General features: G+C 32.5%; 1 protein-coding gene across 4 annotated transcripts in view; it reads right to left on the reverse strand.

Moving 5' to 3' along the window:
- Positions 1-23464, reverse strand: part of LOC111428884 (NHS actin remodeling regulator GUK-holder) — a 63004-nt gene that overhangs the window by 29938 nt on the left and 9602 nt on the right. The gene's annotated exons all lie outside the window — the stretch shown is intronic.

A 23464-nucleotide genomic window follows, 5' to 3' on the forward strand; every position in this document is an offset into this window, starting at 1 on the left:
TTAGTCCAGGATTCTCAGGATCTCAGTTGATCAGATCAAGAAGACAAGGACGGAACTCCAGTAGTCCAGGATACCCAGAATTTCCCCTACTGAGTTGAAGAAGACAACAGCAAATCTCAAGGTAGTTCAGGATCTCCTCAACTTGATGACAACTAACGCTAAGGAGACAAGGACGAACCTCAAGGTAGTCCAGGAATCCCCAAAATCTTCTACTCTTGATAACAACTGACATCAAGGAGACAGGAACTGGTATTCCTCTAGGTAGTCCAAAATCATCAGGATCTCCTGAATTAGATGGCAATGTAGGTCAAGAAGGCAAAAATAGACTTTGAGGTAAACCAAGATCTTCCCAGAAACGGGTGTCAAGGAGATACTTCCAAGTACATCAAGAACGTTAGTATAAGATGGTTCCTCTGGTAGGCCAGAATCTCTTATACTAGATGAACATGAAGGGTAAAGTGAAAATAATGGGTCCCGAGGTAGTCCCGGTCTAAGAACGTCTCTATTTGATGAGAGTCGAGATCGAGGAGGCAATGGTAAACCACCAAATAGTCCAAAATCATCATAAACTAGTTGAACACGATGGTCAAGGCCAAACTAGTAGTCCAGGACCCCCAAAACTCTTCGGTTTGATGACAACTGACATCAAGAAGGGAGTAGCATAACTCCAGGTATTTCAAAATGCCCAAGATTTTTTCGACTTGATGACAACTAAGATTAAGACAAGGTTGGACCTTCAGGTAATTCAGAATTTTCCTCGACGTGATGATAACTGAGATCAAGCAGCTAATATTAATTAAGTTTATTGCTACCAAATCAGCAATACATTCCACAAACAATTAAATTTTTAGCAATACTACAATTACATATATCACATTACAATACAATACATTTTATTTCCTATCCTACTCCTCCCCGCATCTCTCTTAGCTCGTCACACTCCCTCAGTAGGTACTCCAACGACTCCCACTCCCCCCCACATAGCCTACAACCCCTCTCCTCATCTCTCATCCAATACCTATTCGCTCTCTCCTCATTGCCGCATCTGAATCTTGCCACCATCCTCTTCCCCTCCTCATCCCCCTCCACCGACAGGTACTTCGGCAATCCCTCCGTTATTATTTCCTCGTACTTAGGGTTGTACCTGCTCTCCCTTATCTGCCCCCTTCTTTCTTGCCTCTGTACATCTCTATCCCTGCTCTCCAGCTCTTTCCACATCTCAATCCCTTCCCTCCTTCTATCATCTACCGCTTTCAGTGAGTACGCCACCCTTCTGAAATATTCCTCCCTCCCTCGTTACCCGTAACCCCCTTTCCCTGCCTTAATCTCTTTCCAGCACTCCCCCAAAATTTTACATTGAGACCTCCCTTCAACCCTCTCCTCAAAACGTACCGCCCTTTTACCCGCCTCCACTCTTAACTTATCAACCTTCACCTCTTCTCTGACTATGTACTCCGGCGTCTCTTTAGCCAATCCCAAAACCCATCTCCAATACCTAGCCTGTACGCCTTCCAACAGCCCTTGCTCTTTCCACCCCCAAAGCTCCGCTCCGTACATCATAACACTTCTAATCAAGCACTCAAATATCATCTTCCTTTTTCCCATATCCCTTCCAAATAATCTCTCTCCCCACCCCCAGACCTGCCCCATCACCTTATTCGCCTCCTAGTCCAGGATTCTCAGACCAAGAAGACAAAGACAGAACTCCAGTAGTCCAGGATACCCAGAATTTCCCCAACTTGATGAAAACTAAGTTGAAGGAGACAACAGCAAATCTCCAGGTAGTTCAGGATCTCCTCAACTTGATGACAACTAACGCCAAGGAGACAAGGACGAACCTCAAGGTAGTCCAGGAATCCCCAAAATCTTCTACACTTTATAACAACTGACATCAAGGAGACAAGAACTGGTTAATAACGGGATCAAGATAATAAAGGCCAAATTGGTGTTCCTCTTGGTAGTCCAAAATCATCAGGATCTCCTGAATTAGGTAGCCATGTAGGTCAAGAAGGCAAAGATAGACTTTGAGGTAAACCAAGATCTTCCCAGAAACGGGTGTCAAGGAGATACCTCCAAGTACTTCAAGAACGTTAGGATAAAATGGTTCCTCTGGTAGGCCAGAATCTCCTATACTAGATGAACATGAAGGGTAAAGTGAAAATAATGGTTCCCGAGTTAGTCCAGGTCCAAGAACGTCTCTATTTAATAATAATAATAATAAACCTTTATTGGGGACGTCATACTATAGTATTTGCGCAAGTCAGAAAAGCGTATAATACATAACAAACAAAATAATAAAAAATACATGTAACATTACCACTAGTCAATTAACAACATTAAGAACATCTTAAAACTACATCTACAATAAACGACGGCACAAATCCAGACGAGTAAGGCATGCAAGATAAGGCCTATACTAGGTCATCAAAAGTGCTCAGACAGTACTCATCCACACTGTAGAATGCTCTCGCTAACAAGTAATTTCTGATCCTTGATTTAAAATTATTAATATCAAGTAATTTAATGGGATTAGGCAACAAATTAAAAAATTTAATTCCATAATAATTAGTGCCATCCCTAGGTCTTTCAGTGCGAGTATAATCAATCATGAGGTTATCATGGTGTCTGGTTCCATAATGATGGACCTCATCATGTCTTTTGAAATTCTGAAGATTTTTTTTAATGCAAAGGAGACAGTTAAATATATAAATACAAGGTAGAGTTAAGATTTTTAACTCTACAAATTTAGCTCTACAACACTCAGAGAATTTTAAATTCGAAATCACTCGGATACATCGTCTCTGAGCGCTAAACACCCGAGCAGCATGTGCAGAATGAACCCCAAGCGAGAATGGCATATGATAAGTGAGCATGAAAATAACCATAGACCATTACTGTATCCCCAAGATCTCTCGACTTGATGACAAAGGAGATCAAAAAGAAAAACAACGAACCTCCACTTAGTCCAGGATTCTCCGGATCTCAGTTGATCAGATCAAGGAGACAAAGACAGAACTCCAGTAGTCCAGGATACCCAGAATTTCCCCCACTTGATGAAAACTGAGTTGAAGGAGACAACAGCAAATCTCCAGGTAGTTGAGGATCTCCTCAACTTGATGACAACTAACGCCAAGGAGACAAAGACGACCCTCAAAGTAGTCCAGGAATCCCCAGAAAAACAATACCACTGTCGGCGAATGACCCCATTTCTTTTACAACTTTTTAAATAACTTTAACCGCATGATAATCTACTTTTTAGTTGATTAAACCTGTTAGGTAGCGGTTGTTTTTTGGATTCTAGGAAATCCATTGTGTTATTTTTATAACAGGTGTTCATTCAAAATGGTCAGCAAAAATATATTAACTTAGATACAAATATATTTTAATGTGAGAGTTTAAATCGGACCCAATTAGTTTGCCTGTGGGTATCTGTGAGATAATGAATAAACAAATTCGACTCGTTTTGGAACATTGGTGACTGCTATACTTGGAGAAGAATAAAGTTCTCCACCAACATTATGGCAAAATGAAGCTTTTGTACATCATATCTTCTTTAGATGTCGCGTGGCATTAATGACAAAGAAGAACCGGAGTGAGGTCCTGGAATAATCATAATCCATACTTCAGCAAAAATTTAAAAATTATACTGGTGAAAAACCAAACGGAATAGCGAATAGTCGGCAATACTCTGGTTAGAAGGTTAATTTGCAAGAAAAAGTCTGAAATTGCAATAGTTATAAACTAGACATCAGCAAAAAACAGGAATTACATTGTTCCAAAGTCCACATGAAGTCTGAAATTACTGTTCAGAGAAAACAAAAAATTGATTATAAACCAAACATGATTTTTCATGGCAATACTTATGTGTTTAATAAAAGAATGCGAAGAATATGAACAAGAAACCAACGGACTTGTCTTGTTATTGTACAGGACAGGAAATCACCAATAGGGAAACTCTGCCAATGCAGGATAAGCACAAAAGCAAAGTAACAGCTGCAGAAATGAGGTATCGGGTGGTACAAGATCCGTATAAATAATAAGAGGCTCCCAAAAAGATGATGATAGACACCCAGAAAGAAGTAGCTGTCAGTATCAAGAACAAAACATACATAACGTTGGCAGAAGACTAGATACTGCTTTCTAAAAAATAAATACTGCTTTCTGCAGACTAGATACTGCTCTGGAAGATTAAATACTGCTTTCTAAAGACTGGATACTGCCGACAGGTCTAAATACAGCGTCTGGAACACTAAATACTGGTTTCTAAAAACTAAAATTGCTTTGTGGAGACTAAATACTGCTTTCTGAAGACTAGATACTGCTGACAGGTCAAAGTACTGCAAAAGAAAGATAAGATATTGTTGGAGAAAACATACATAACGTTGGCAGAAGACTAGATACTGCTTCTAGAAGACTAAATACTGCTTTCTGAAGACTAGATACTTCCGACAGGTCTAAATACAGCGTCTGGAACACTAAATACTGCCTTCTAAAGACTAAAATTACTTTGTGGAGACTAAATACTGCTTTCTGAAGACTAGATACTGCTAACAGGTCTAAATACTGCAAAAGAAAGATAAAATATTTTGGAGAAAACATACATAACTTTGGCAAAAGACTAGATACTGCTTCTAGAAGGCTAAATACTGCTTTCTGAAGACTAGATACTGCCGACAGGTCTAAATACAACGTCTGAAATACTAAATACTGCTTTCTGAAGACTAGATACTCCTGACAGGTCAAAGTACTGTAAAAGAAAGATAAGATATTGTTGGAGAAAACATACATAACGTTGGCAGAAGACTAGATACTGCTTCTAGAAGACTAAATACTGCTTTCTGAAGACTAGATACTGCTCTGGAAGATTAAATACTGCTTTTTGAAGACTGGATACTGCCGACAGGTCTAAATACAGCGTCTGGAACACTAAATACTGGTTCCTAAAGACTAAAATTGCTTTGTGGAGACTAAATACTGCTTTCCGAAGACTAGATACTCCTGACAGGTCAAAGTACTGCAAAAGAAAGATAAGATATTGTTGGAGAAAACATACATAACGTTGGCAGAAGACTAGATACTGCTTCTAGAAGACTAAATACTGCGTTCTGAAGACTAGATACTGCCGACAGGTCTAAATACAACGTCTGGAACACTAAATACTGCTTTCTAAAGACTAAAATTGCTTTGTGGAGACTAAATACTGCTTTCTGAAGACTAGCTACTGCTTACAGGTCTAAATACTGCAAAAGAAACACCTCTTGCACCCCCGGTAGCGCAGCCTTTGATGGTCTAGATAGTTCAATTTGACGCCAATTCTGGTTCGGATCAGAAAACCCAATATAGAATAAATATAAAACCCAACCCATATAGATTATTAGATTGGCAATAATTAATCCAAAATTATCTCATCTGCCTTCTTTGCTAAAGAACTTAATAAAGAACATTATGCAATATGATATGTTAAGTTAGAATTACTGGGATATCTTCAACTAAGTTAGAAACTGCTTTAAATGGCTAAAATCGTAAAGTTCTTTCTTTGATAACTTTCGAATAAATCAAGACATATTAATGAGAGATATTTTAAAAGATAGTTTAATCAACATCAATTCCAACGCAATATGATATAATTGCTGTAACTAAGTCATCAATATCAACACAAAATGGTTCAAAATCTCCTCCTGCTATAACTTCTTGGCGGAACATTACGCAAAATGATATAGGTATGAGGTATAATAACATATTGTGTTTAAGGGTGTAAAAATTAGAGACATATGAGGATGAAAGTAAGTTAAAGTATCAATCATGAATTAATGTATAGAAATAATAATTTTGAGAACGGAAATTGAGTAATAAGTTTATATTCTCGTCAATCAAGTCGAAAGGAAGTCTCTTTCTCTCTTAAAGAACTCGCCACACATCGAGTTCCATCGAGTTCGGGCAATACGTGGAGTTTAACGCCTACGTCGATGCCTACACATGCCAAGAGCCTAGCCCAGGTTTTAACCTATGCCGGAACGATTGGCACCGGTGCGTACATACGAACGAAGTTCATTGCACCAAGTTCAAGGGACATCGCGTAGAGAGAGCTTTAATAATAATAAAGTCGAAAATCGCCAAGATGAAGAAGAGATGCAGGTCTGGACCTGTGCCCACTTTTCGCGCGATAATAGATTCCGGACAAAGCCGTTTCTGTTTGACGGAACTCAACCGAGCCGAATGCACCGTCTCTATCCACGGCCATCAATCAATCCGTAACGGGGCCGTCGCCGTTCGTTTTTTAGTTGGGTTCCATTCATTTCTGGTTCAAGTAAATAATCTTCGTCTGCATTTATTTGAATGAATCATGCTTGGGTCAATAAAAACTGTTGACTGATTTCAGGGAAAAGGAAAGATAATATTTATTTAAGAAATATTAAAATATCTTATTACAAAACTCGATGTTGCGGTTTTGTATCGTATATCGAAGTCGTCTTCATTAACTTCTTCGTCGATGTCGTTTTTCGTTCTTTGGCGATAACATTCCGCGGCGCAACTTAGCTATAGTGAAATCACGCGTAATGAGATACGCTGCAAGGTAACGTTATGAAATTATCTGCAACGGTGGTGGTCCAACGGCGACGACACAACCAACTCTTTTTTTATTATTAATGATGTTTTGATTGCGCGCGCACGGCTCAAGCTTATTGTTTCATTGCGTTCTTATCGGGGCTCTGTTTATTTTTGTCCGGAGTTCCATAAATCTCGAACAACGCGTAATGTCTACAACCATTATTAAACCGTATTTTGACAGCTTTTAAAAACTACCGCGAAGAAAAGTAAACAAAGAAACTGTGTTGCCAACCCTACCGATTTAGAAAACTTCGATTATTGTTTACGCATCTGATTGTGAGAGCAAAAGTGAAGGAGAGCAATATTGTTAAGAATTAAATTTGCAACAACTTTTGTTCTAATGGTTTTTTTTGTAAAATTCTCCGATTCCTGAATGTTATCATTAAGAGGCACACCTAGTGTGAAATTTTGAAAAATCGAGATTTTTTTTTTTCGTATTTTGATAGTCTATAGTATAGAGTATAGACCAACGGTTAATATATACGTATTTAATTGCGGCTCGCGAAAAATTTCGAATTTTGAAAAATGGCTCGGACTATCAAGGAGCTTGGCCACCCCTGGTATAGACTATCAATATAGGAAGGTATAGACTCTATACCTTTAAAAATAACATACTAAAATTTCAAATGAATATTTGAGATAGTTTTTGAGTTACATAGTTCTAAATTGTAGCAGAAATTACGAATATTTCTACCCTTGTGGAATATTTCGTTTATAACTACGTCACATGTTTTCGGAGCCAGATATATTCAGTTTTACTGTGACCGTTATACTGAGCAGTTATTTTAGTAAAAATGAGTGAAAGACCTCTTTATTCAAACCAAAAAGTTACTAAAGACACTCCCAGGCGTAGATCAGTTTCACGAAAACGAAACTTTACGGGAAACCAACATACATTAGAGCAATCTACCGCGAGTACCGTACTTTTAATCAAGCAAGTCCGCGAGCTTTAGGTTTCAAAATTGCTGTGATGTGTGAATGTGGTGTTTCGTACATCAAATCCGAGCGTATGATTGAAAATGCATTTGAAATAAATAGACGTTTAGTGGCTGTGATGTGTCTTTTGGGTATCGGAATAAACGGAATTAATCTTTTTTGCGATTTAATGGATTTAGCAAGTAAATTTTATCATCAAACTTTCGCTGGATGTTTCACGAATTTATGGACAGCAGCAGAATCGGTTTGTAAATTCAGTATGCAAAGAGCTGTAGAAGAAGAGAAGAAGCAGACATTAGAGAAGGAAAATTCTCTCACTACACGAAGATGATTGTGACATAAATCATAAAAGATCAGCTTCAAAAATGGAAGTCGACAGTGTGAAAGACATGTTTGGTCGCTCTATTAGTGATATGAATACGGTGTGAAATATTCGCGATATATTGGTGATGGCGATAGTGCCACATATAAAGGATTATTAGATTTGAATCCATATAATATTCCGATAGAAAAACTAGAGTGCTATCTACATGTTAAAAAAAGAATGGGATCACGATGCCGTAGTTTAAAGAAAGCCAATAAGAGAATAATATTGTTATAAATAAAATTTGCAACAACTTTTCTTCACTCAATTACTGAGTGTTACCATTCACTTGAAAAAGCAACAAATTCATCAAATTTTCATAATTTTGAATTTTCTCAATACTGACGTTTTAAAAGCAAAAATGAAAGAGAGCAATATTGTTAAGAATTAAATTTACAACAAGTTTTGTTCTAATGATTTTTTTGTAAAATGCTCCGATTTCTGAATGTTATCAGTTATCATTAATGACTTGAAAACAAATTCATAAAATTTTCATAATTTTGAATTTTGCTCAATATTGACGCATCTAAGAACAAAAATGAAAGAGAGCAATATTGTTAAGAATTAAATTTGGAACAATTTTTGTTCTAAGAGTTTTTTTGTAAAATGCTCCGATTCCTGAGTGTTACCATTAACTTGAAAACAACAAATTCATAAAATTTTCATAATTTTGATTTTTCTCAATATTGACGCATTTAAGAGCAAAAATGAAAGAGAGCAAAATTCATCAAATTTCAATATATTCGTATTTTTCTTGATATCTATATATCTATGCATCTGAGAGCAAAAGTGTAAAAGAGCAATATTGTTAAGAATACAATTTGCCACAACTTCTGTTCTAAAAGTTTTTTTATAACATGCTCCGATTCCTGCATGTCACTATTGACTAGTAAAACAACGAAATTCATAAAATTTCCATATTTTCGTATTTTTCTTGATATCTATGCATCTGAGAGCAAAAGTGTAAGAGAGCGATATTGTTAAGAATAAAATTTGCCACAACTTTTGTTCTAAAAGTTTTTTTATAACATGCTTCGATTCCTGAGTCACTATTGACCACGAGTAAAACAAAGAAATTCATCAAATTTTCGTATTTTTCTTCATATTTATGCATCTGAGAGCAAAAATGCAAGAGAGCAATATTGTTATAAATAAAATTTGCAACAACTTTTGTTCTAACAATTTTTTTGTAAAGTGCTCCGATTACTGAGTGTTACCATTAACTTGAAAACAACAAATTCATCAAATTTTCATAATTTTGAATTTTTCTCAATATTGACGCATTTCACAGCAAAAATGAAAGAGAGCAATATTGTTAAGAATTAAATTTGCAACAATTTTTGCTCTAAGAGTTTTTTTGTAAAATTCTCCGATTCTTGAATGTTACCATTAATAACTTAAAAGCAACAAATTCATAAAATTTTCATAATTTTGAATTTTTCTCAATATTGACGCATCTAAGAGCAAAAATGAAAGAGAGCAATATTGTTATAAATAAAATTTGCAACAACTTTTGTTCTAACGGTTTTTTTTGTAAAATGCTCCAATTACTGAGTGTTACCATTGACTTGAAAACAACAAATTCATCAAATTTTCATAATTTTGAATTTTGCTCAATATTGACGCATCTTAGAGCAAAAATGAAAGAGAGCAATATTGTTAAGAATAAAATTTGCAACAGCTTTTGTTCTAACGATTTTTTTTGTAAAATGCTCCGATTCCTGAGTGTTACCATTAATAACTTGAAAACAACCAATTCATAAAATTTTTATAATTTTGAATTTTTCTCAATATTGACGCATTTAAAAGCAGAAATGAAAGAGAGCAATATTGTTAACAATAAAATTTGCAACAACTTTTGTTCTAACGGTTTTTTTTGTAAAAGCTCCGATTCCTGAGTGTTACCATCAATAACTTGAAAACAACAAATTCATAAAATTTTCATAATTTTGAAGTTTTTTCAATATTGACGCATCTAAGAGCAAAAATGAAAGAGAACAATATTGTTAAGAATTAAATTTGCAACAATTTTTGCTCTAAGAGTTTTTTTGTAAAATTCTCCGATTCCTGAGTGTTATCATTAAGCTTGAAAACAACAAATTCATAAAATTTTCATAACTTTCAATTTTTCTCAATATTGACGCATCTAAGAGCAAAAATAAAAGAGAGCAATATTGTTAATAATAAAATTTGCAACAATTTTGTTCTAACAGTATTTTTGTAAAATGCCCCGATTCCTGAGTATTACCATTAATAACTTGAAAACAACAAATTCATAAAATTTTCATAATTTTGAATTTTTCTCAATATTGACGCATATAAGAGCAAAAATGTAAGAGAATAATATTGTTAAGAATTAAATTTGCAACAACTTTTGTTGTAACGGTTTTTTTGCAAAATGCTTCGATTACTGAGTATTACCATTAATAGCTTGAAAACAACAAATTCATAAAATTTTCATAATTTAGAATATTTCTCAATATTGACGCATCTAAGAGCAAAAATGAAAGAGAGCAATATTGTTATAAATAAAATTTGCAACAACTTTTGTTCTAACAATTTTTTTGTAAAGTGCTCCGATTACTGAGTGTTACCATTAACTTGAAAACAACAAATTCATCAAATTTTCATAATTTTGAATTTTTCTCAATATTGACGCATTTCACAGCAAAAATGAAAGAGAGCAATATTGTTAAGAATTAAATTTGCAACAATTTTTGCTCTAAGAGTTTTTTTGTAAAATTCTCCGATTCTTGAATGTTACCATTAATAACTTAAAAGCAACAAATTCATAAAATTTTCATAATTTTGAATTTTTCTCAATATTGACGCATCTAAGAGCAAAAATGAAAGAGAGCAATGTTGTTAAGAATAAAATTTGCAACAACTTTTGTTCTAATGGATTTTTTGTAAAATGCTCCAATTACTGAGTGTTACCATTAACTTGAAAACAACAAATTAATCAAATTTTCATAATTTTGAATTTTTCTCAATATTGACGCATCAAAGAGCAAAAATGAAAGAGAGCAATATTGTTAAGAATAAAATTTGCAACAACTTTTGTTCTAACGATTTTTTTGTAAAATGCTCCGATTCCTGAGTATTACCATTAATAACTTGAAAACAACAAATTCATAAAATTTTCATAATTTTGAATTTTTCTCAATATTGACGCATTTAAGAGCAAAAATGAAAGAGAGCAATATTGTTATAAATAAAATTTGCAACAACTTTTGTTCTAATGATTTTTTCGTAAAATGCTTCGATTCCTGAGTGTTACCATTAGTAACTTGAAAACAACAAATTCATAAAATTTTCATAATTTTGAATTTTTCTCAATTTTGACGCATTTAAGAGCAAAAATGAAAGAGAGCAATATTGTTAAGAATAAAATATTTCATATAAAATATGATATTTCATCAAAATTATACATTTTTCTCAATATTTAAGCACCCAATAGCAAAAGTTTGGTGGCAACGAACCTAAACATCTTTAAACAAGACTCCAATACATCAAGGCAATTACACCAATTGGCGTAATTTGCTCATTCTGATGACTTGTTGTTGATTGAAAAGCTTGTTTAAAATTCTCGTTTCAAATTTGTTCGGCTAAAAAATCTATATACTATATACACCTGCCTGTCTAGACGATAACATTCATTCTTATTATTTACAACTACCAGTATGTGCGTGACTCACAACGTTTTTTCACTTGTCGGCGTGCATAAATTAGTTTTTTATTACATCAGAAAACGCCGGGTGATTATATGCACGCACTAAATCATCGGCGTGTGGTTATTTTTACGTGGTTCTTTGTTCGTAAACCGTCTGTGTGTCTGTTAGGGCGCTATTTTTAAACGTTTTCAGATAAAGCTCCTCTTTTCTTGGCTATTTTTTTCTCAAGGGTACGATTTAAGGCCATGTGAAAAATGTCAATCCACAAAAAAAAAACTTTCTAAACCATTAATTTCTCAAAAAAATTATTATTAACGAGGTCAAGTAAAGTAACAGGATTCGTTCCGCATAGCTCAAGAAAAGAAAATGATCTCAAGTATCAACTTGATCTAACTTAGCAATGAAAGGTAAAAAATTGTAATAATAACAATAAAGTTAAGTTAACTCCTAACAAGGTCTAATTGAAGACAGCAGATGTCAAAAAGATCTTATTGTTAGTGGTACCGGTTGGTGGCGTTATCGTAGTGTGTCATCGTCTTTATTGCGCCGGTTTAGTCACGGGTAAAAGAAGAATCTCATTTAATTAAGTAGAAGTGACTTCCCCGGGTTGAGGTTTAGATTTTTTTTTGGTGGTACTTGGACTTGAGGATCGCTTCCTGAGAGCAACCAATGTCCAAAATTAGACTGTCACGCGCATTCTCTTTCTCACTCTAGGTACAAGAAGGAATTAGAAAGTTCAACGAACGCGTTCATTTAAAGTTTAATTATAAATTTGGTAACATTCGTGATTTTATTCGTTAAGGAGGATTACAAAACTTTGCGTTTGTTGTAAAACACGTCCCGTTCTGCCGCGATAGGAAAATAACTGTATGTGTACGCGTCTTGAGGAGAGAAAACCAATTACGAACCATAGAAGGAGTCCTTCTTGCCACAATCCTTTCGCGCGCGAGACCGAAAGAGGAGGAGGCAAAAACTTGGCGATCGTTGACTTTTCGCAGAAGCCGCATTCCGGAGACCGTAAAACCGTCCATAGAATCGAGTCTATTGATTCGTAGATCCGCGCAAATTTCAATTTTGCGTAAGTATGTAGAAGAGAGCTTATCGGTTTCTCAGAACCCCCCATACTTCGTGCTGAAGTATCAGGTTACGCTTACTTCCTGTATTTGTATTTTGAAAAGAAAGTGATGTGGGAAGGAATTTTTTATAGCAACAAATTATCTTTTTCAGTATCGATTTGGATTAAAAAAAAAGGAGTAGGAAGCAAACGAACGATTTCAGGGTCGGCCAGTTCTAATTGGAATTTATTCCCGACTGTCAGACGCAGAGAAACAATCGGACTTTGAGACTTTGCACGTCAATTACGTTACTTTCTCGGTACGCGAGCACAATGAGACCCCGGGAGTCGGATAACCGGATAAAACGACGCGATCTCCTTTATCTCTTTCTTCGTCGTGTGGTCGGGGCTTCGGCATGCCGCTACGTGGGCGGTCTTTCTCTTCTTCGCAAAGGGGAAGATGAAACGACGATAGAAGAACCCAACAACGGGGAGAAGGAGTGCCGTGGCCCAAAAACCTGTTTTGCGTTTTGAAAAACCCGCGCCGCGGACGCCGCCGGTCGTCGAATTAAATCGGATCGCGTGATGTCCAACCGTTGGAACTTCGCCGTCACGTATCGTGCGACTTTTCTTTTACGCCGTTTCCAACGAATTCGTATGCATTATTCAGGTTCCATTCACGAGAGAGACGTTCCAAATATGGAACAGAAGAAATTTGAACCGTGAGGTGATACAATAAACAGGACTTAAAATACCTGCTTTCAAGAAAACTATTTCAATGCGTTAATTTCAAAAAAACAAAGTTGTCCAAAAGTTGTGCATTAATTTTGCACTAATTTCTATTTTATTCCACAAATATCAATGCATTTTAGCCAAGTTGGTAAAGTGAAGAGAAGCAGATGCATTCAAAGTGGGAGGAAGATATAGATGATATACATGCTAGAATGGATCTCTCATCTAAGACCATTAGAACTTGTAGTGTTTCCTCCATTGGCAAATTCTTACTAACACTTACGTTTCTGCAAAATATCCAGAACTCACAAAGCAGAGGATCTATGAGTCTATGGATAAAGTTCTATGAGTTCATTCATCAGAGCCTTGTTTGTTCAAAAATTTGAAGAGCAGAAAATGTATTGCATCAACATCCGGACGGCAGGGAAGAGAGAAACCCATTAAAAATCAGCGAATTGTGACCCACCTGATCACAATGATGGGTAAAATTGGTGACATATATAGAGATGGTGACGTCCATTTTTAGACAATTAGGCAGAAATGATTACAACTGTCATCTATCTACTTCACGGATAGGTGAAACGACTCTTATAAAAGGTAAAATTTTTTAGATATTAATTGTCATTTTTTGTGGTTTAGCCCTGCTTGATTAAAGACTAATTTTGAACATATTTTCAATTTTTAAAAAAGAAGTGAGCCTTGACAGTGAAAGAAAAACACTTTTTGTACCTTTTCTGTTTACAGTACGTGAAAGTGTTACTAAGAACTTTTGTTCAAAATGAAAAACTATGGCCATATGCAAATTTCGGTCTACTTTGAAAAAATCCATATCAAACAATTTTATTTTTAACAAAGATTGCCATGGGAAAACAAAATTGCTTACCTGTCACTGTTAATCTGTAATTTAGTAAACTTAAACTGTCTTTTAAGTACAATGTTAACATTAGAGGAAAAAGTTTATGTGATTCAGTGTTATGGAACCGGGGAAAAATCCATAAATATGGTTATTGGTACTTTACCTGACACACAAGAAGTTTTTGCTTTAGTGTCAACACACCCTTGTTTTTTAAAATTTGAAAATATGTTCAAAATTAGTCTTTAACCAAACAGGGTTGAACCCCAAAAGATGACAATTATAATAGAAAAAACTTAACATTTTATAAGAGTCGTTTCACCTATTCGGGGACACACTGTATATTTGACGATATTTTTTTCGGATAACCATTTCGGTTTGATAATTATAGGGCATTAGTTTCCTGTTATGTTGGTAAAAATCAACAATGAATGGTAACAACAATGAGTTATATATATTTTTGATTATTTACAATGTTTTTTGTCTAAAACATTTTATCCCATCATTTTTACTTTCTGAGTTATAACCCATTTTAATCAAAATGTCTAATTTGAGTGTTTTCGAATTTTAATGCAGTTAAGTTGGTAATAATCAATAATGACATAAAATCTCTTATGGATTATATTTCTTTATGTTATTTACAACGTTTTTTGTCTATAACATTTTATCCCATCATTTTTAGTTTCTGAGTTATAACCCATTTTAATCAAAACGTCTAATTTGAGTGTTTTCGAATTTTAATGCAGTTAAGTTGGTAATAATCAATAATGACATAAAATCTCTTATGGATTATTTTTCTTTGTGTTATTTACAACGTTTTTTATCCATAACATTTTATCCCATCATTTTTACTTTCTGAGTTAGAACGTATTTTAACTCAAAACGTCTAATTTGAGTGTTTTAGAATTTCAAATCTGTTAAGTTGGTAATAATCAGCAATGACATAAAATCTCTTATGGATTATATTTGTTTATGTTATTTACAACGTTTTTTGTCCATAACATTTTATCCCATCATTTTTACTTTCTGAGTTATAACCCATTTTAACTCAAAACGTCTAATTTGAGTGTTTTCGAATTTCAAATCTGTCAAGTTGGTAATAATCAGCAATGACATAAAATCTCTTATGGATTATATTTCTTTATGTTATTTACAACGTTTTTTGTCCATAACATTTTATCCCATCATTTTTACTTTCTAAGTTAGAACCCATTTTAACTTAAAACGTCTAATTTGAGTGTTTTCTAATTTCAAATATGTTAAGTTGGCAATAATCAATAATGACATAAAATCTCTTATGGATTATATTTCTTTATGTTATTTACGACGTTTTTTGTCCATAACATTTTATCCCATCATTTTTACTTTCTAAGTTATAACCCATTTTAACTCAAAACGTCTAATTTGAGTGTTTTCGAATTTCAAATCTGTTAAGTTGGTATTAATCAATAATGACATAAAATCTCTTATGGATTATATTTCTTTATGTTATTTACAACGTTTTTTATCCATAACATTTTATCCCATCATTTTTACTTTCTGAGTTATAACCCATTTTACTTAAAACGTCTAATTTGAGTGTTTTCGAATTTTAAATATGTTAAGTTGGTAATAATCAATAATAACATAAAATCTCTTATGGATTATATTTCTTTATGTTATTTACAACGTTTTTTGTCCATAACATTTTATCCCATCATTTTTAGTTTCTGAGTTATAACTCATTTTAATCAAAACGTCTAATTTGAGTGTTTTCGAATTTCAAATCTGTTAAGTTGGCAATAATCAGCAATGACATAAAATCTCTTATGGATTATATTTCTTTATGTTATTTACAACGTTTTTTGTCCATAACATTTTATCCCATCATTTTTACTTTCTGAGTTATAACCCATTTTAACTCAAAACGTCTAATTTGAGTGTTTTCGAATTTCAAATTTATTAAGTTAGTAATAATCAGCAATAACATAAAATTTCTTATGGATTATATTTGTTTATGTTATTTACAACATTTCTTGTCCATAACATTTTATCTCATCATTTTTACGTTTTGAGTTGTAACCCATTTTACTCAAAACGTCTAATTTGAGTGTTTTCGAATTTCAAATCTGTTAAGTTGGTAATAATCAATAATGATATAAAATCTCTTATGGATTATATTTCTTTATGTTATTTACAACGTTTTTTGTCCATAACATTTTATCCCATCATTTTTACTTTCTGAGTTAGAACCCATTTTAACTCAAAACATCTAATTTGAATGTTTTCGAATTTCAAATCTGTTAAGTTGGTAATAATCAATAATGACATAAAATCTCTTATGGATTATTTTTCTTTGTGTTATTTACAACGGTTTTTGTCCATAACATTTTATCCCATCATTTTTACTTTTTGAGTTAGAACCCATTTTAACTCAAAACGTCTAATTTGAGTGTTTTCGAATTTCAAATTTATTAAGTTAGTAATAATCAGCAATAACATAAAATTTCTTATGGATTATATTTGTTTATGTTATTTACAACATTTCTTGTCCATAACATTTTATCTCATCATTTTTACGTTTTGAGTTGTAACCCATTTTACTCAAAACGTCTAATTTGAGTGTTTTCGAATTTCAAATCTGTTAAGTTGGTAATAATCAATAATGATATAAAATCTCTTATGGATTATATTTCTTTATGTTATTTACAACGTTTTTTGTCCATAACATTTTATCCCATCATTTTTACTTTCTGAGTTATAACCCATTTTAACTCAAAACGGCTAATTTGAGTGTATTCGAATTTCAAATCTGTTAAGTTGGTAATAATCAATAATGACATAAAATCTCTTATGGATTATTTTTCTTTGTGTTATTTACAACGTTTTTTGTCCATAACATTTTATCCCATCATTTTTACTTTCTAAGTTATAACCCATTTTAACTCAAAACGTCTAATTTGAGTGTTTTCGAATTTTAATGCAGTTAAGTTGGTAATAATCAATAATGACATAAAATCTTTTATGGATTATATTTCTTTATGTTATTTACAACGTTTTTTGTCCATAACATTTTATCCCATCATTTTTACTTTCTGAGTTATAACCCATTTTAATCAAAACGTCTAATTTGAGTGTTTTCGAATTTCAAATCTATTAAGTTGGTAATAATCAATAATGACATAAAATCTCTTATGGATTATATTTCTTTATGTTATTTACAACGTTTTTTATCCATAACATTTTATCCCATCAATTTTACATTCTGAGTTATACCCCATTTTAACTCAAAACGTCTAATTGGAGTGTTTTCGAATTTTAATACAGTTAAGTTGGTAATAATCAATAATGACATAAAATCTCTTATGGATTATATTTCTCTATGTTATTTACAACGTTTTTTGTCCATAACATTTTATCCCATCATTTTTACATTCTGAGTTATAACCCATTTTAATCAAAACGTCTAATTTGAGTGTTTTCGAATTTTAATGCAGTTAAGTTGGTAATAATCAGCAATGACAAAAAATCTCTTATGGATTATATTTCTTTATGTTATTTACAATGTTTTTAGTCCAAAACATTTAATCCCATCATTTTTATTTTTTGAGTTATAACCCATTTTACTCAAAACGTCTAATTTGAGTGTTTTCGAATTTCAAATCTGTTAAGTTGGTAATAATCAGCAATGACATAAAATCTCTTATGGATTATTTTTCTTTATGTTATTTATAACGTTTTTTGTCCATAACATTTTATCCCATCATTTTTACTTTCTGAGTTATAACCCATTTTAACTCAAAAGGTCTAATTTGAGTGTTTTCGAATTTCAAATTTATTAAGTTAGTAATAATCAACAATAACATAAAATCTCTTATGGATTATATTTCTTTATGTTATTTACAACGTTTTTTGTCCATAACATTTTATCCCATCATTTTTACTTTCTGAGTTAGAACCCATTTTAACTCAAAAGGTCTAATTTGAGTGTTTTCGAATTTCAAATTTATTAAGTTAGTAATAATCAACAATAACATAAAATCTCTTATGGATTATATTTCTTTATGTTATTTACAACGTTTTTTGTCCATAACATTTTATCCCATCATTTTTACTTTCTGAGTTAGAACCCATTTTAACTCAAAAGGTCTAATTTGAGTGTTTTCGAATTTCAAATTTATTAAGTTAGTAATAATCAACAATAACATAAAATCTCTTATGGATTATATTTCTTTATGTTATTTACAACGTGTTTTGTCCATAACATTTTATCCCATCATTTTTACTTTCTGAGTTATAAGTTTTCGAATTTCAAATCTGTTAAGTTGGTAATAATCAATAATGACATAAAATCTCATATGGATTATATTTTTTTGGGTTGTTTACAATGTTTTTTATCCAAAACATTTAATTCCATCATTTTTAATTTCCGAGTTATAACCACTCGCCTAAACCCAAAAAGTTTTATCCCAATTCAATTGATTTCCAACAATTCCAAATTAATATGAGTGGTACTCAGTGGTTTTAAATTGCTATGACTCCCATTGATCAAATTAACCCAAATTGACTCTCAATTAGATGCTGTTCATATCATATGCACATACAGGATGTTCCATAACGAAGTACTGACTTAAGTATGTTATTTTAAATGGAATGAATGATATGGTTTTTATTGCAAGTTTTGATTTTATAGATAAAAATAGAGACATGTTATTACCTTTTAGTTTTTGAGTTGTTTGAGATATTGGTTACATCGATTTATCTTATACAGGAAGTTCAAAAATGTAACTACTGTTTTACCATATTCAATTACCACATATTTGGCTATCTTGTCAGCTATAGGCTATATATATAGCCTATCAATTGCGTTTTTTGAGATGTTGCAGAATTAATTAATCAAAATTATGATTAAATTTTAATATTAGAATGTTCAATTTTATAATAAATATATTTATTTAAATACATTAAATAAGTGAATGCTACTTAAATTTCCTTTTCTCATGTCCACTGATCCATTATTACAGAAAGATGAAGTAAATTGGTTTCTTCCTGCTTGTAAACACTCAGGTCTCCTCGGAGTTTCCTGTATTAGCTAATTTTGTAGATTAAGCGAGCAAACAGTATTATGTCCACACTGTTTGTAGACTAACCGTTGATTTATAACGGTTCAACAAATATTCCTAACTACCATATGCGAGGAAACAACATTTTTCCCAGCCGCAAATCCCTCCTTTCGATAAAGTTATAACAATACGATTCAATAGTGTGTGTGTGGGCAAGTGCAAAGAAAAATATCTGAATTCCCTGGCGGGATCAGCATCCCCCTTGAAATTTCTGTTATACATGAAAAATCTATTGTGTACACTTGCCCTACTTTTCGGGCACTGGGTTAATGAATGTATTGAGGGATTTAAGGGATCTTGCTGAGTTGTGGGGATTTGTATGATCGATATTCTAACCTAGATTTAAACCAAGCAATATGGTGAGTAAAAATAAAATGTATTTGAAGAGGGGTAACACTTGACAATGAGGATTTTTTTAAAAGCAAAACAAGTTGGGCAGATGGTCCTGATTCTTGTCTAACGTTCAAAAATCCCCCTCTAAAAAATAAATAATTATGCGGTTCGTAATAACCGATTTTTTTTTATTCATTTTGTATCGGTTTTATCAAATAAGTATACACACCGGTGAAGAAACCCATAAAGTGTACATAAAAAAAACATTTCAAGTCTACTTAGGCGCGGAGGTGTCCTGAAAAAATATTTACTTTACAGTGACTGAACTTTTTTTTCTTTGCTCTCGCGGGCACCAGTCATGTGAAAACTAAACAGGGGTCTTTAAAATACCGTTTACGTTTATTTTTTATCTAAACGTTAAAATGCTATTTTCAGGGAGGGAACGATTTAATTACACTTCATCCTAACGTAAACAAAAACCAAAAAAAAAGAATTACGAGGAGTAATAAAGTTATGATAGGTCAGATAAAAACACAAAAAAATTTGTGGCACAAAGTTATAAATTTAAATAATAAAACATAAAGGAACTACGCTCTAACTACTTCCGGTTAACAGATTATTGTCTATAGAACAAAGCCGCCGCTTGAATGACGTCAAGGAATGCGAACTTTTGTCGGAACCCATTCAATTTTATTTTTTTTTTCTTTTATACCTGGTACTCGAATGAACACCGTAATTTTTTTTAGAGTTCCTAGAACACCCCATAACGTATTCTTGTCTACGTAAGGGGAAGTTAAAATTACACGCTCAGGGGTGCGAAATTTTAGAGGGTTAATCTGGGAGGGCAGATGTTCCTTCAGGTTATTTAGAATTCAATGATTGGAGGTATTATTAAATTTCGTTTTCTGACTCATTAATACACCTGAAATTTCAGGAGGGAAACCAAAAAAGAAATGATCCACCCTAATCAAATGGTTTTATTTTTCAAGAAAGTAAAGCCATATAGAGATGTTAACTGATACTTATACCTGTTACTTTGGAACAACTATTTATGTGTTGTTCCTTGGAACAGTTATTAAATTTAAAAAATAATAGGTACTAAATACTAGTTTTGTCACTAGAAACTGTTGATAGCTAAGTAAATAATTATGGATTATGATTTCTTGATGCATTAGGAATATTTTTTGTTCATAACGTTTTCCTCCATCAGTTTTAGTACTTATGTTATAGTTTTTTTTTAATTTTGACATCTTGTGATTTATGCTATATCAATAGAAACTGGTGATAGATACATACGAAATAATTATGGATTATGATTTTTTGATGCATTATGCATATTTTTCATTCATAACGTTTTCCTCCATCAGTTTTAGTACTTGAGTTGTAGTTGATTTTATTATGAAAAATCGTCCAATTTTGACATTTTGTGATTTATGCCATATCACTACAAACTGGTGATAGATACATATGCAATAATTATGGATTATGATTTCTTGATGCATTAGGAATAGTTTTTATTCACAACGTCTTTACCCATCAGTGTTAGTACTTGAGTTATAGTTGACTTTATTATGAAAAATCGTCCAATTTTGACATTTTGTGATTTATGCCATATCACTAGAAACTGGTGATAGATACATATGAAATAATTATAGATTATGATTTCTTGATGCATTATGCATATTTTTCATTCATAACGTTTTCCTCCATCAGTTTTAGTACTTGAGTTATAGTTGATTTTATTATGAAAAATCGTGCAATTTTGACATTTTGTGATTTATGCCATATCACTAAAAACTGGTGATAGATACATATGCAATAATTATGGATTATGATTTCTTGATGCATTAGGAATAGTTTTTATTCACAACGTCGTTCTCCATCAGTTTTAGTACTTGAGTTATAGTTGATTTTATTATGAAAAATCGTCCAATTCTGACATTTTGTGATTTATGCCATATCACTAGAAACTGGTGATAGATACATATGCAATAATTATGGATTATGATTTCTTGATGCATTAGGAATAGGTTTTATTCACAACGTCTTTCTCCATCAGTTTTAGTACTTGAGTTGTAGTTGATTTTATTATGAAAAATCATCCAATTTTGACATTTTGTGATTTATGCCATATCACTAAAAACTGGTGATAGATACATATGAAATAATTATGGATTATGATTTCTTGATGCATTAGGAATAGGTTTTATTCACAACGTCTTTCTCCATCAGTTTTAGTACTTGAGTTATAGTTGATTTTATTATGAAAAATCGCCCAATTTTGACATTTTGTGATTTATGCCATATCACTAAAAACTGGTGATAGATACATATGAAATAATTATGGATTATAATTTCTTGATGTATTAGGAATAGTTTTTATTCACGTCTTTCTCCATCAGTTTTAGTACTTGAGTTGTAGTTGATTTTTTTATGAAAAATCATCCAATTTTGACATTTTGTGATTTATGCCATATCACTAAAAACTGGTGATAGAAACATATCAAATAATTATGGATTATGATTTCTTGATGCATTATGCATATTTTTCATTCATAACGCTTTCCTCCATCAGTTTTAGTACTTGAGTTATAGTTGAGTTTATTATGAAAAATCGTCCAATTTTGATATTTTGTGATTTATGCCATATCACTAGAAAGTGGTGATAGATACATATGAAATAATTATGGATTATATTTTCTTGGTGCATTAAGAATAGTTTTTATTCACAACGTCTTTCTCCATCAGTTTTAGTACTTGAGTTATAGTTGATTTTATTATGAAAAATCGTCCTATTCTGACATTTTGTGATTTATGCCATATTACTAGAAACTGGTGATAGATACATATGAAATAATTATGGATTATGATTTTTTGATGCATTATGCATATTTTTCATTCATAACGTTTTCCTCCATCAGTTTTAGTACTTTAGTTATAGTTGATTTTATTATGAAGGATCGTCTAATTTTAACATTTTAGGGATGTACAGTGGGTCACTTAAGTATTTGCACAGGACCAATTTACTAAAAAAAAGCTAAACAGCATATGAAGCATTATTTTTTTTTCATTTTCTCTAATCGGATATATGTTCTGAGAAATAGTATACATTTGAAATAATTAATAAGTATTTTCCGAATGGAATATAGAGTAAAATCTGAAATACGATGTCACAAAAGTATTTGTACACTAGTATTTCGGACAAGTCTAGACACGCACAAAGATCGAAGCGTTAGTTGTAGATCAGTTGTTGTTAAGATAACATCCCTACAGACGCGTGCTAATAAATAACCTATCGTATCGTATCAGTGTTTGAGTCAAAATGCCGAAAACTAAAGAATTGTCTATTTCGGAGAAAGTACAAATTATAGGCTTGTTTAAAGAGAAGAAAAGTTTGCGAGAAATTGCTAAAATTATTAAACGGCCACACTCTACTGTTCGCTATATAATTACCAAGTTTAACACCAGCAAAAGTGTAGAAAACATGCATCGCTCTGGACGACCGAGAATACTAAGCGATCGTGAACAACGGGTTATTCTGAAAGAAGTCCAAGATAATCCCAAAACTAACGCTCAAAATTTGGCTGTACATATCGCAGAGAGGTTCATCCTGAAACCGTAAGAAGAGTTCTCCGTAAAGCCGGCTACCATGGAAGAGTAGCACGTAAAAAGCCGTTCATAAGTGAGCGAAATCGACTTAAGCGACTACAGTTTGCAAATGAATATGTGAATAAACCTCTAGAGTTTTGGAAGAATATTATTTTTAGCAAAGAGTCAAAATATAACTTATTTTCATCTGACGGCCGA

The sequence above is a fragment of the Onthophagus taurus genome, chromosome 10 (assembly GCF_036711975.1).
Source record: "Onthophagus taurus isolate NC chromosome 10, IU_Otau_3.0, whole genome shotgun sequence".
Taxonomy (NCBI): domain Eukaryota; kingdom Metazoa; phylum Arthropoda; class Insecta; order Coleoptera; family Scarabaeidae; genus Onthophagus; species Onthophagus taurus.